The sequence below is a fragment of the Passer domesticus genome, chromosome 3, assembly GCF_036417665.1.
Source record: "Passer domesticus isolate bPasDom1 chromosome 3, bPasDom1.hap1, whole genome shotgun sequence".
In the NCBI taxonomy this organism is placed as follows: domain Eukaryota; kingdom Metazoa; phylum Chordata; class Aves; order Passeriformes; family Passeridae; genus Passer; species Passer domesticus.
Window position 1 is genome coordinate 92,815,894 of NC_087476.1, and position 15,055 is coordinate 92,830,948.

At 38.3% G+C, this 15,055-nt stretch overlaps 1 long non-coding RNA gene across 2 annotated transcripts; it reads right to left on the minus strand.

Moving 5' to 3' along the window:
• Positions 1 to 1,085: 1,085 nt before the first annotated feature.
• Positions 1,086 to 12,100, minus strand: LOC135297147 (uncharacterized). Of its 2 annotated transcripts, XR_010359203.1 has the most exons (5): positions 12,054 to 12,100; positions 7,866 to 7,984; positions 3,623 to 3,673; positions 2,847 to 2,899; positions 1,086 to 1,337 (listed from the first exon to the last, which is right to left on the minus strand). It is a non-coding gene; the product is annotated as an uncharacterized LOC135297147 (long non-coding RNA). The 2 variants fall into 2 exon arrangements; XR_010359204.1 differs by lacking the exon at positions 2,847 to 2,899.
• Between the last annotated feature and the right edge of the window lie 2,955 nt (positions 12,101 to 15,055).

The window sequence follows — 15,055 nt, forward strand, 5'->3', positions numbered from 1 at the left end:
TCAAGCACTGTTACAAACAAAATTACCATCTCAGACTGTTCTTGGCCTCACTGCACACAATTTGCAAACATGGTATCCCATCAGCCTTTCAAAGAGAATTAGAAATATAGTACTCCTTCTCCTATATTGTGAAAGGGCTCAGAAGGAAATGTTGGTAGAACATCTCAAGTGTCTGTATAGAATTCAGCATTCAAAGTCACAAACAGTCCTAGAAGCAAGCTCAGACTGCTAACATCTCTGCATTTCTGCAGGCTGTTGAGTAGTTTTGTGTTTTCATTGTGCACATTTTGATTCATATTCAGGATTCACCTATCTAAAAGGAATGTACTGAGCTTATGCATGTGCAGTGGATACATACAAATCTTACTAGTCAGCCTCTATTTTATGTCATGTGTGTTTGAATCTCTCTGACATGATTTGGGAGTGTGTATCATAAATGAATGGGTAAAAGAGAACCCAAACACTTTACTGTTACCTTGATGTAGTAACTGCAAAATTTGTCTTCCTTGTAATGTCACTTGAAACTAGCAATTAAAAAAACTTTGATAGAGTTGGGGGAGGGGGTTTTGTGGTTTGTTTGATTGGTTGGTTGGTTTGGGTTTTTTCCCCTTTGTGGTATACTGAAATAAATCTAGGAATATATGAGCTGGGTTTGAGGAACCATCCTCCATCTCACCCTTTATAATTCTGTAGTGTTGGGGAGGACATGGGAAATATCTGTTCAAATTGAGGAGAAAGAGGTAAGATGGTGAGAGCTTCTAGTGAAAAGATTGGTTGAGTTACTGCCAGGAAGACAGGCTGAGATATCTGAATACACAATTTTTTTTTTTAGGGGTATGTGTATACAGGCTAGTGATGTCAGATAGCATGGATGTACATGTAGCTCATTACATGGTGCTATAATCTTTCCAGCATATGAAAATCTGGAAGGGCGCTCATAGAGAAGATAACAGTGTAGCTGCCTACATGTTGATTGGTCTTCAAAGTAAAATTGTGGATTACGTGATTTGAATCAGTGGTCATTTTTTAAAGAAAGTCTCCATTACACAAATATGTAGAAAATGCGCAGAAACCAGACAAGAAGGTAGATATGTTGTACATTTATATTTGTGGATGTTTTGATGCTGTGGGCTTATGTAGTATACTTTTACCTTATATTTTTATGAAATTTTTATATTATCCATGGATGAGTTGAATTTCAAACTGATTTTGACATTTTCACACTGTGAAAGCAGGCAGAGTTTGACATAAGGACTTCTGTATCTTGTGCACCTCTTCTTAGACATCAACTATGCTTATCCACTGACATCAGATGATTTCCAGAGTGGCACCCAAGCCTGCAAATAAAATATGAAGAATAACTCTTGTGTGCATTTGAAGCACAGGATTGAAAAAACTTGTAAAACCCAGTGTCTGGCAACACCATCTCTGTGCCTGATTATTTGAGTTGTAACAGTTCCCAGCCTGGGAGTCCCTCACTTAAACCAAACCTGCAGATTGTTCCCTTCAGCCCTGGAGCTCCCTAGTGTGTGAAGGCTGTGACTGCCACACATGTACGTGACCAGCCTTGCTCATCCATTCAGAAATGCACATATGGGGCAGCGATGCCATACCCTAAATGATCAAAGAAATAATGCAAATCCCAAATTCCTACTTTCATTCAAGCATGCACATAATGCTTAACATACCAAGTAGTGTTTTAAACAGCTATTGAAAGCAGTGTTAGGCTCTGAAACTGATTATACATCTAAAAATCACTTTGGTTAATTAAATAATTTTGTTTCTATTCATATTCCATTGGCTCTTTCTCTCCTTTCATTAATTTTAACCCACAAAAACTGACTAAAATCACTCTCAGTGTAAGTGCATGCTCACAGTCTTTGTTCTAATCCCCACAGAGTGTTTGATATTATTTTCAACTCAAGCCTAATTAACAGTGTATGTTCTTTATTGAAATCTGAACATTTCTGTATATTACATATCAATGCAGATTCTTCTTGTGTGCTGTCATTTTTAGAATATTGTTCTGGTCCATGTCTTTGTCTTTAATTTCAGGAGGCACCACGTTACAGTAGAGATTCTTCTGACAGAAACCAAATCTTATTTTTCTCCTTTTTTCTTTTTCCTGTATTTGTCCTGGTTTTAATGCTGTGTGTGTGTACTGGTTTAAAAGCTATGTGTGATAGGGAATTGAAGCAGAGGATTCACAAATAGAAGTGTCCTTTTCAAAACTACTAGTGATGCCCTTAGTAAAGGGCACAGGAGCTGAATAAAAAGACTTTTCAAGATCAGGAGTGAGTTCCAGTGATGCAGCAGTGTTGAGATGGTGACTGCTGCCACTAGCTGTGCTTTTGTCACTAGAACAATGTTTCCAGGTCAACACAAAGCATAAACATGCTTTGTTCTTTTTGCATGTAAGGTGGAAAAAGACTATTTTGTAGAATCCCTGCTTTGTAAAAGATGGCTCCATTAACTACATGATGAAAATCAAACATTTGCTTAAGTGTCTAAGTGAAACAATGACCAAAACTACAATGAAAAAAAGAAAATTCAAATGAAAACATCCAAGCAGAAGTAAATACATGTATAAGCATAAAAAATATTTGGAATAGATGTGATGCATCATCTCAGTTATAGTCAGAATTCTGCTTGGCCAGCTCGGCCTGCTGGTGACAGAAGTGAATGCTTGTCTTGGAGAGAGGGGCTGCCTGCTTCACTGGGGCTCAGGGCACTAACCCCAACATTAGCATTGTTATACCAGTTGATGAAGGCACAGGCATGCCAAGATCTTGGTATGGCCAGAATAAAGTATCCCTAATTAGGTTTAAAACTCAAGTACCACTTACCGTTATCAGATCTCCTCAATGTCCATCTCCTACCATTTAAAGGTTCTTCAAATCTGCATAGTTGAAGTGAAGATATCAGAAGGACCACTCATGATGGGTAAGGGAGGCTGGTGGATAATTTAATTTTAAATGTAGTTGTATGGTAAAAGCTACTTTTTTCACCTTCCTGACGTCTTAGAGACATCACTGGGATTCAGTGCTTTTAGCAATTCATTTATTTAGTTATTTAGACGGAATTGCAATTGGAAGGCTTATTTCCAATTAATCATTCTTTGCGGTTAATATTTAGCAGGGGGACACTGTTTTGTGTTTTATCCTCTATCACTGATACTGAATAGATTTTTCCAGAGTAATAAAAGAGGTTCTGATAAAATGAGTATGGATCCCCCAAGAAATTTCATTTTCAGTGTGACATTCTTTCAGACAGAATGATTTTTAGAAACTGTTTGTGGAAGGATATTGATTATGGAACAGAATTATTTGGGATAGCTGAATACAACAGTTAAGGCTACATAATATCCTAGACTATATCTAAAGGTAAGCAAATCATATGTTGAGATTAAGAGGACACAAGTATTACCTGATTTTTATGAGGAAGCAAATAGTACTTCTCTGGACAAGCGTAGTAAACCCAACCCAGAATTCAGCAAGTTTCTGCCCTCAATCATCTGGGACTGGAGATGAATTTTGAACTACCTTGCTTAATTCAGATCGTGATAACTTAATTTTTAAAAGTAACTATCTTTATTGGAATGGTTCAACATTTGGATACTCACTTGAATACAGTTGTCAAAATCTGAGGTGTGCTACTTTCTGTTGGTTTGTGTCTGCCAGGTAAAAATAAAAGTAACTTAGATCACTCTCCCATGTGAGTGTAAAGTCTACAGAGGGGAAAATAGGATAGCAAAATAAAAGTAACCGGATTCTATTTGAGATGTTCCTGAAGCAGGATGGGAAACTGCTCCAGGGGCACCTGGGATCTCCATTGATCTAGTGACCTCAGGCAAGTTGCATCACCTCTCAGTTCTTCATGAACCAGAGATAATGCTCAAGGCCTCCTTTTGTCACATGCTTTCGGATCTGTTGATGAAAGGTGCTTCACAGAAATAATAACCCTATTCACAGAGAATTTAATGTCTTATTTTCAAACTTATTTTCCATGTTAGTGCAAATTGATTTGAGAGTACTGGAACTGGGAAGTCCAATATGTGCTCTAGGCTACTCCAGCTCCTCAAGGCAAATTTGTCCTGAAAACCAGATATTTTTAAATGTCTCTCCTAAAAAGATTCTGAATATCTGATATGTTATCTGCTTATTCTGTTTCATACTCTTATCCTCAGCTGGTTGCCCTTTTTTTTTTTTCTTCCCCTTCCCTCCAAGTCTTGCAGAAACTCAGTCTTTGAACTATTCATTCTTGTCAAACCAGGCTGACATGACCTAAAGGATCAGAAGTTGTTATGGGGGTGGGATGGGTGGACAGAAAGTCTTGTGTAGCATGATTGTGTAGGTCTCTTATCCTTAGGAAACCAGGGCAAAAGTCATGCCTGTCTTCCTTCCCTCTGCTTTGAAAACCATAGAATGGACTTGCCAAAAGAAAATCTCCAAACTTGAAGTTATCTTTATCCTTAGCAAATGGGATGAAATTCTAGCCAAAAAGTGAAACAATAAGATTTACAACACAGATGGGACTGCTTTGTGCTTGAATAGAACAGGTGAGGTACAAATTAAAATCCTCATCACTGCATAATCTGATTCAGGAAAGCTGCTACAGCTTCCCATAGAGGAAATGGGAAAAGTGAGAAGAAAAAATGAGAAGACAAAAGAATATCTGCTTAGCTTTAGAAAGGGCAGCAGGAAGGAGAGCAATAGTCTGACTTGCTAGTTCACAGTGACAAAATCGAGCCTTACCAACAAGAAAGAGGTAAGGTACATATTTTATGGAAGAGAGGGAACCTTTCCAGTGCAAAGGTTGAATGCATTAAGTGGGACCTCTACAACCTCTGTTTTAAAAACCTCTGATTTTTAGAACAGGATTATGCAAGTGTCTGTCAGGAATTACATAAGGATACCTGATAACTGCAAGGCCCCTGAGCTCCATTTGAACCACCTTTTCTACGATTGCTCCATAAAGTACAGGTTGTCTTGTGAAACACAGATATGCAGTGACGTAAACAAGACCTTTGTGCACTAAGCTGGTAAGGTTTGTCCGGCTGGAGACTGAGATGAAAGTTTGTCTTATGCAAAGCAAAGTTGCTAAGAGAAATACTGTCCTAAATTAGTCATTCAGCCCTCAGAGGAAGGAAAACCAAAGCCTTTGAAAATAGCCCCATCTTGCCAATAGCATCGGGACTCAGAAGCACTTCCAGCAGCATTATGAGCACAACTCCTAGGATGGTAGCATAATAAACACTGCATAGCACTGCTGACTTGCTAGAGGCTGCAAACACTTTTACCTCATCTGGGCAGCTCTCAAGCAGAAAGAAGCTTCTCATCCTTGACTTCAGTCATGGATACTGGAAGCATGTGAGGTGAAGAAACATGTTCACAGCTAGAGAAATATTAATATTGGCAACAGCATTATCCATCAGGGAAACAAGTTGCCATTTTTTGTGAGCTTGGATGACAGAATTCAACAAATGCTATTGCATCAAAGGTCCAGATCCCAAACCCTTACTCATGCATGCAGTCTTATTTAATCTTCCCTATAGTCAGGTGTTTATTCAGACCCATAATAATTTCCTGAGATACTGATAGAAATTACTATCAGCCCAGAAGTCAGTTGTAATATCTTTGAGCACTGCCCAGTGACTGAATCTAGCAGAAGTACTTGTGCATAGTGCTGAAATTTGGCTATACAGCAATTCACTGCTGCTTTTTTTTTGTCTCCCCATTAATGCTGATATGTGCTTTTCCATTCATTTTCATGGACAGTTAATAAATATCCAAGCTTTAAGTTTTACACAAATATATTTGCTTGGAAATAAAGTCTTTAACTCAGCAATATTAAATTTTCAAAAAAAAAAAATCCATCGAAAGCTTTTTATCAGAAAACTGTAAAACAAAAGAAAAGGTTAATAATGCTTTATTACATCTTCTCTAATACTTTCTAGTTTAACTAAATTTACTGAGAAAAGCCACTAGTTTTCCAGTCAGCACAAGTACCAGGCTTACAAAAACACTTTTGCCCTACAGAAAAATAGCATAAAGAGTTGCTAATGGGGAAATTTTAACTTGTCACATTGAACTTACTGAGCCAGGAGAGAGCAGAAACCCCGACAAATCCATGAATGGTGATGCTTGCAGCCTGCCTTGAACTCACCAAGTATGACGAACAGTGACACTGCTGTCTTAATGTATTGCTGACAGAGCTGCTGTACTCATTAACCTTTGATGAAACAAGATGTCACTTTGTTCACATCAAATGCTCCTTTATGCCAGTGCTCAGAGACTGTTTTTGTTGCTGATGCAGACATCAGCTATTGTTGAAAACATTCTCTTTCCCTTCCAGCATTTCACTGCCCATGAGGATTTACAGGTGCTGATCATTATCAATCTGCAAATGGAGTCTGAAGCCAAGACTGCGTGTTTAATTTCTGCAGTTTTTAATTATTTATTTTTATTAAAAATCTTTAATTTAATAATATAATATAATTCACCTATACTTAAACTCCTGAAATCGTTAATTCTTGATGTGCTACAGGATGCTGCCAGGAACTCAAGGACACGTTTGAGTGATCCCTTCATTTTTCTCTTTGAGGCTACTGGAACTACTAAAGAATTATTTTCAGCATTAGAGCTACATACTAGAAGCATATTGTAGTAGGAAAAGGCATTGAGTTGTGTAACATTCCTGTCAGCATTATGACTAAACAGTGACGTAGCATGGATTAAAACAGACTATTCCTAGTTCCTGATCTGCTCTCCAACCTTTTATTAGCATTGCATCTATTATCAGCATTAGGAGCCAATCTTGCTGTTCTATGAAAAAATTTTGCTTGTTTAGTAAATCTCATGTTGTCTACCAAGGAAATCCTGACTGATTGGGAATAATTCTCCAGTCTGGGAATAATTTTTGTTTAGCCCTTACTTTGCATGATTTATATTGCTATGAGATGAATGAAAGCAGAGCAAGAAAGAAAGGAAAGAAATTATTTCCTTGCTGAATACAGAATTTTTCAGTACTGAAAGCCTGAGATCAGGGCTACATGTTCTCCCAGTTGCTTTTGTGTCTGTTATTTTAGTGGACAGAGCAATATTTACAGATGACCTCTAATGACATTCTTTCCACTTTATAATCCTCAAAATCTTTTTCCTTGCATTAGGGGACTTTGCAGGTTTTGCATTTGATTTTTTTTATTTAATTTTTTTTTCCACAGTTAGGTCTACAATCACTACACCTGTCATGCAAATGTGACATCTTGGGAAGCATTTGAAGATAAGAGTAGGGATTCTTCTAATTTGCAGTTATGCAAAAGAAGAGCATCTGATCATAGCTCAGTGTTGGAATTCTAGCTAAAGGTCATGCCATGCCTCAGGGGGTGATGAGCTGTCAAAACTTTGTGGGATAAAGTAGCTTTAGAAATGTTTTTTAAAGAAAAAGATTTGAAGGAAGCTAGGTAAACCAGCAAATTGTTTAGGGCATAGGAGGCTTCAGATTCTTGCACTAAGAGGAGGCAGCAGAAGCGAATGTTAAAGACAGAACGAGTAAGTGGATGAGATGCAGGCAGAAGTATTTCCATGGGAAATGTAGGAAATATTAATAGTTTGCTTAACACTGAAGTGCATCTGTCCCATATTGAGTGATGAAAGCCCAGGAGATTAACCATCCACACAAGTCCAGCTTTACAAGATGAACATGCGATATTCACAGAATAGCAAACTTACATGAAATGTGACCGTGCCACTAAACAGCAACACAAAGGAAAGTGCATCTGAGAACGCTCATGGAATACGATCAAGCATAGCTGATACAGAGTCCTTGAAAGGTGCTGGTAAATACACTCATTTAAAGACTTTCACCTGTTGCTTTAAATCATTCATACCCCCTGGCATGTCTGCCAGCACTGTGACCCCTGGCGCAGAGTGAGGAACATCAAAGGCAGAAGGGAGCAGATCGGGTCTCAGGTAGGCGTTGCACCCTTGTTATGGATAAAAGAAGTGACAGTAAGTTATAAAACAGGTGGAATTGGGATATTGCAAGCCCCATGTAAATAACCCAACAAATAATTCTGCTCATGCAGAAACACAAAGAAGATGTTTTAAAATATTTTTTTTATCTCAAAGATGTGTGAAAACACATGGACTATACACTGATTCATTATTAAAAGCCCTTCTTGACTTCATTGATTTTTTTAGATTTTTTCACTCCAAGAAGGATTTACACTCTCTGAAATTGCCTGTAAAGCCAAAGGAAAATAAATTTATTAGTAAGTTTTTATCAATCAGGTTAATCTTTTGGAGATACACCACCATGCCACGTAACATCTCTGCTGCCAGGCTGCTTATGGTCAAGCATTTACTGCCAGCCATGATTTTCTGCTGAAATGGCTGTTTTCTCTGGAAATACACACAATGCTGCTTCCCATCTTTAAATGTTCTTAATTGGCTTTTAGGTACAACATGTACAGACTGGTTTTAAAACAGTAGAAATTGCTCCTTGGAAATGAACTGTAGTTAAAATGGAAGACAAGCTCATTTGCAATCAGAACCAACAAGTCTGAAAACATGCTCTGGGTATCTAATATCAGGCCAATTTCAGTAATGTTCACTTGACTATGTCCTGTATAATCTGTAGTTATTGTACCAGAAAAAGTCTGTTATGAATGTTTATTGCTTCTAATCACTGAATCCTAACCTCAGGACACCTTTTGAACAAGAATAAAAACACTTTCACAAATCCCCTTCAGAGATAACAATTTTTAGAGTATTCATCTGAACCAAGGGCAATTTTAAGAGTTAATCATATTCATAATAATGCTGATGATATAAATTTCAGGGTTTCTGCATGGTTCTAGACATGACTGACTTTGGAGAACATTATTTATCATCCTAATACAGGGCCCAAAGAAGTCTGTGCTTTCACAACAGTGAACCAGAACCATACCCAAGCCCCCACTGTAATAAGTATCTGTTCTCTGTGTTAATACACACTTACATCCTGTCTGCCTTACTGACAAAACCCCTGCTGCAGTCTTTGAACTTTTCAAACATGAGTTTTCAGAGTAAAAATTCTGTTTAGCAGACAGTTGGTATTTGGGATGAATATTTAGTTTTTCAGTAGTGATTGTTTTTTAAAGTTGGTAATAATTTTAATTTTTTTAAAGTTTACTTTGGTTGCTGTTTACTTTTCTGGTGGTAAAGGATTGTGGGGAGGAGGGGAAAGTTTTGTCGTCTCCTCTGAGTGGCCAGAGCCTGTCTGTGACCTTCTTTGAGAAGTGATTTCAATGAGTTAGAAATGCTTTCCCTAGTGTTTCTATGTACTTTCTGTCGGGTTTTGAGATCCAGTGTGTATCACAGGAGTTCAGGTTTCATAGTGCCCTTGAGCAGAGTGTGTTTCTAAGACAAACAGCGGCCTGATGGTTGCACTGAAATGCAATGCTGCATAGCCGTACTGACATGAGGAAGCTGGATGAATGCCAGTGGAATGCGGGCCTGCTGGAGCTGTGGTGGTCTCTGCTGGGAGAAAGGGCATTTTCTGGAAGCTGGAAATGTGTAATGTTCACATCCAGCTCCAGAGACAGTGAATTATGGTAATCAACAGCTATTTGGCTCATCATGGCCAGATGCTCATCTGAGAGAAGGGACAATATTTTCTGTAAAGTTGGAAAGAAACACTGCCATATTTCCAAAATGCCTCTGCTATCCCTCCATCCAGACAAAGACTTCAAACCACTCCTTTGGAAGATGTTATTCAGTGACAGAGGAGACAAAACTTTATTTCATGCTTTAGAACACTTAGTGTTTTTAATCAGCTTGATTTTTGTCTTTCCCATGATAATGAGTCAAGACCTCTTCCTCTCTGAATGGATTTCCTTACCAAATTCAGTTAATCTAGCCTGACTCAGTACAAAGTAATGGTGCACAGGAATTATCAGTGTTATCTTTGTCAGTGAATGCTGTGGGAGCAATTCCAGTAAACCTCTGGTTTATACATATGAAGTTTAAAAGGTCTCCTCTCCTAACAAAGAGAAACAGGATCTTGAAGTAAAAGCAATGTTCAATATGATAAGTTAGCTTTTACTGGTTTTCTTCCACCAGGGGAGAAATTGGGTGCCTAAAACATGGACACAATTTTAAGCCCATTCTCAGGTCCCAGTGCACTGAGTTGGGCTGCTTTCCATACTTCAGACAGAGCTGTTGGAAGCTGTGAGTTTTGCCTACAGCCAAAACTGAATTTTAAATGCTCTCTTGTAACTTTTCATCATCTCTTTCCACATCACTGCTGATTATCACTGATATTGGCTTGGAAAAGGAGACACTCTCCTATATAATCATGCAACCACCACAGTGTGCAAACCTCGCCTGGACAACCTTTCTTCCTGCCATGCTCTGCACATTTTTGCAATGACTGCTCTTGTAGCACAGGCGAGTTTCAGGGCTTAATGGGTTGGTGCCCACAGACCCAAACTCTTGGCAGGAATAGTGAGGTTAATTACTTTCCATTAAGGTGATGTCCTGGCTCACAGAAACTTTTCCTGGTGACTTCAGCACAGCTTGGATTTCACCCTTCAAATACCAGTGACTGTGCAACAAAAGAATGTGTCCTGCCAATTTGTGAACCTTTGATTTCGGTTGCTGCTGCCCTACTTAGCGCTCTGTGCCGGCTTAGCGGTGTCTGGCAGCCGTGTGCTGGTCCTCCCCACCTCCTGGGCTTGGCTTCCCCCGGCCTGTAACTAATAAGTGATGTATTATTTTATTTACTGACTAGTCTAATCTCTAACTGTACTGGACCGTGTTACCGGACACTTTTGTCTGCTGTAGGAGTTCAGATTTTATTTTGGAAACTTGGCTACTGGCAACCTAACCACAAAGGCTAGGAATAGGAATAGCAGCATATGTGCACTTTAGAGAACAGTTGGACAAAATTGTGACAAATCCCAGAAATTCTACATGTCTCACATACACAAGGGAGATTTATTTTTTAAGGCTGTCATTGGTCCCCCATATCTCAAGGACACCAAATCAGCTATTTTAAGTAGTCCATAGCCAGTTGCATTTTATTTGTTTTGGGGGTGAAGGGAATTTTTTTTTTTTGGTAGGATTTTTAATTTTCTATGAAGCTTTCTGAAGGATACATTTTTTTATTCTTTGATGAATTATCAAAGGTACTTGACCTCATGGTAAAACATTTTGTTCAAGGTTACAAAGAACATTTACAACAATTCAAGTAAATATTCTCATTGACTTTAAGGAGGTTGATTACCAGCAGTAATCACGTGAAGAAAAGTTTTCTGCACTAGCTCTCAGTTAAATTTAAACCTCAGCAAAATATCCACTGGAGTCAACTGGAAAGTTTTCCAGAGTAGGGAGTGAATATGAAACTGAGGACAGTCTTGAGGACCAGGCCCATATTAAATAGTTCTACTCCCTAAATACAAACAGCTGAAAGTTTCTGGATAAGCCAAGACAAATACCTTTCTTCTGTTCCTTTTTCTTTGCCAGCCAAATCTAATTTTTAGCAGTTGAAGTGATAAATGCTGCTCAAGTGACATGGAAGTGGAATGTATCTGGAAATGAAATGTCACTTCTGCCTATAGTTGGTACTGTCTGTTTCTCATTGTAACTTGTATTTAACATGTATCTAGTCCCAAATGCTGCTCAGCTTGTTTAGTTGTGTTTTTTTTAATTTACGTAATATGTAGAGACAATTAAGGCACTATGTTCTTTCCATAAGTTTTTTCCTTTCATAGCACAAGGTTGGAATGGAAATAATACAAGAGGGAAAGTGTGCTTCACCAATGCCAGGAAAAGAAAAGTATACAAAGTTAAAGCTTTTGATTTAAAGAACACAACGTTTAAAGTTCAAAAATCAAATTACTTCCTCCAATTTTTGGATACTTGGGACCAATTTTCAAATGCAGATTTTTCCTTTAAAAAAACCACAAGCCCAACAAACAAAAAAACACCCAAAGCCCCCCAGCAACAAAACAAACCTGAAACAAAACAAATAGTCTCCACAAATGTCCTTTTAATGCCCTCTCTTATTACCTTACTGTGATGGACCTCTTCTTCCCTGGTCTTTTTACTGCAACTGACAAGTAATCTTAGCCTGCTAATCCTGACCCTTAAACTCTGCTACATTATAATTAACTTTCAGTGTCTCATGACTCTGATTTTTATGTATTAAATGCATGCCTTGTTATCCACTCAGTGCTGCATAAGACACTGGCTTCACAAAGAATGAAATCCAGTGCTTGGGAGAGAGCTTTATTCATCCATAAGACAAATAAACCCTATTTCCAGGACTTAAGTGACATTAGCGGTTTGTTGATATTGAGAAATTTAATCTGCCAAATGCTTAGAAAAATACTTTCCAGCTAAATTCAAAGACTTCCATTAAATCTCCACTGATTTAGGTTGTAAGGATTTTCTTCTAGGCTAACTTAATGGATTTTAAAAAAATATCACCTAAACCATTGTAATTTTTTTGGGGGGGATACTAGTCAGCTGGCAGAGAGTCCTTTCAAGATCCATTTGTAAGGTGATGATTTTCCATGGAAAAATGATGAGCTTGTTTACGAAACAGAAAACTTTGAATCAGTAAAACTCCCATCCAGAGAGAAGCTGAATGACTCACGGGATGAACGAACTTACTTACATTTGGAATCAAATTCATCAGGTTTAATACTGGAATACTGAAATATTCAAAATTAAGACTTCTGTGACAAGCAGAGCAGGAAGGGCAGGATCTTACATTTCTTAACGCATGTGCTTCAAAAACAAACTTTTCTTTCCAAATAAGTCAGTTTATTGTTATTTTTCCAGGTCTTGATGAAAACAAACAAGATTCAGATATTAAATATCTTGTTTCCATGAGAAATAACAAGTTATCTTTAGAACAGCAGATGTTATTTCTTCAGATGAGAAAGGTGCACTTTAATTCACTTTTGCTAAACAGACTTTTGGCTTTATTGGCCAGTTGTCAGGAAAATTAAGTGAAAATGACACTGTGTTGCCAAAGTGCAAAAGACTTGGATTTAAAAACACATCCACCAGAAATCCATTTCAAGCCATCAGTCTGGGAGTTTTTCCATGGCTTCAGTTAAAGTGAAAAGGAGAAAACAGGGCCTAAAATTCATAAAAGCTCTGTTCATTTAGTGGGAAAGTCATAGCTGACTATATCCATTTATTGCAAAATATTGATATATCTTGTCAAATGCACCCCTTCTAAAGGGGTTGAAAGGAAAGAGAGGCCTCTTGGAAGGCTGTCATCCAGCAGAGGATGCTGAAAATCAGGGCTTTCATTTGTAGAGTCAATGAGAAACCTAAGGGTTGGCTGGGGAGAAGGACAATCAAGTTTATCACTTAATTTCAAGAAGGTCTGAGGGCAGGCAGGAAGTGAGGGGACACTTCTGTGGGCCCACAGGAGCAGCTGATAACCATCAAAGGACAGCAGAGTCTCTTGCTACTAACATGTGCAAAGCCTCAATCTCTTTGAAAAGAGAGTTGTTGCTTTTTGGGGAAAAGCAAGAAGTGCACTGGTTGTTTGCTACAGGCAAGAAAGAGAATCAATGAATAAGGGGAGCCCTGGGCAGGGTGGGAGCTGGTGAAATGCAGCCTCATCCCAAGTGTTCCCAGACAGAGCACTGAGTGCTCCTGGGTCCAGCTGGGAGGGCCACCAGAGCCAGGGCAGGGTGGGCTGGCAGCAGGGTCATCAACTCCTGCATTCCCCCTCTGCTTAGGAAAATCCAGGGCTTAAATTGATGGGAAGTTACAAATCTTAAAGGAGCAGATTGGCTGGAGGACAAAGGGGGTGGGGAGTTCTCCTTTCTGCTGTTCCCCCGGGGCCACTCTCCCTGTCTCATCTCACTCTTGTGGAGTGCCCACTTGTGAGGATTCTACTCTTATGGAAGGGAGAGAGTTTCCCAGGACCTAAATATTTCAGATATTTGAGCAGATCTCTCTTGTGTCAAGCCCATAAATCACCCTGAGAAAGGAAAGTGAAGTTTGTCTTCTGCTTTTTATACCTCTGTGGCTGAGACCCCTTACAATAAATGCTTCAGACAGTTGTGTTTTTTTCAAAAAGAATATAAATGCCCATGAGCTAGATACACTGATTTAAACTGAGCTCTGTCTAAAAGCACTTGTACTTGTAAGCATGATTGTTACTTAAATATGCTGTCCCTTAGCCAGCAGACAATGCATATAACAACCACTTAATTCTCAGCAAAAACCAAAGATCTGTGTTTTGATTTGTTTGGATTTTCATTTTCCTGATTTAAAAGAATGTAGCATGTATGGTGGGGATGTAGACAAATTGTATTAGAAATTTTGAGAATAAACTCCAGCTCTGCTAAATTCTTGGTCTGAGGAGTGACATGAACAAAAGAGAATGTAAATGAAAAAGTTTGTGACTGTAAATGAAAACCTCTATCTCTGAATTAAAAAAAAAGGAGCCACTAAACACCAAATGTGCTGTAGTGATAAAGAGAGGGGTTTTTTTCCTGTTTCTATGAAATCACAATAAGGCTGGTATTACTTTATATCTTTTGCCATTGCAAGCTTTTGCCAAAATGCTGGAGCTGTAATATAATCCCCCATAATTACATGTTTTGAGATAGAGCATTCCTTAGCTGTTTATATGGATTAAACTTAGAATGCTAGAAGGCATTCCAGTCATCATGGTAAACGAATTAGCAATTAATACTGTGTTATGGTTTGAGTCAATTTCTGTTATACTTTGCTGCTAAAATACTAATATATAAATGAGCTATGAATGACTTCATAGAGTTTCATCTAATTATTGTGATAAATTTTTTATTCCTTTACACACAGAAGGAAAGTGTCAAGGAACAGCAATTAAAGGAAAGTAGTGTTGGGAGCAGCACCAGTTTCACAAAGAGTCATTACTTATTCATAAACTTGCATTTATCTGTGGCAATAATTGACAAAAGGGCAGGATCAGATCTTTAATCTCCACATGTATAAATAGGCCAAAACTTTGTTTTACCTCTCTGCTAATGTGTTGGAATCTGGAATGGCTAGACAGA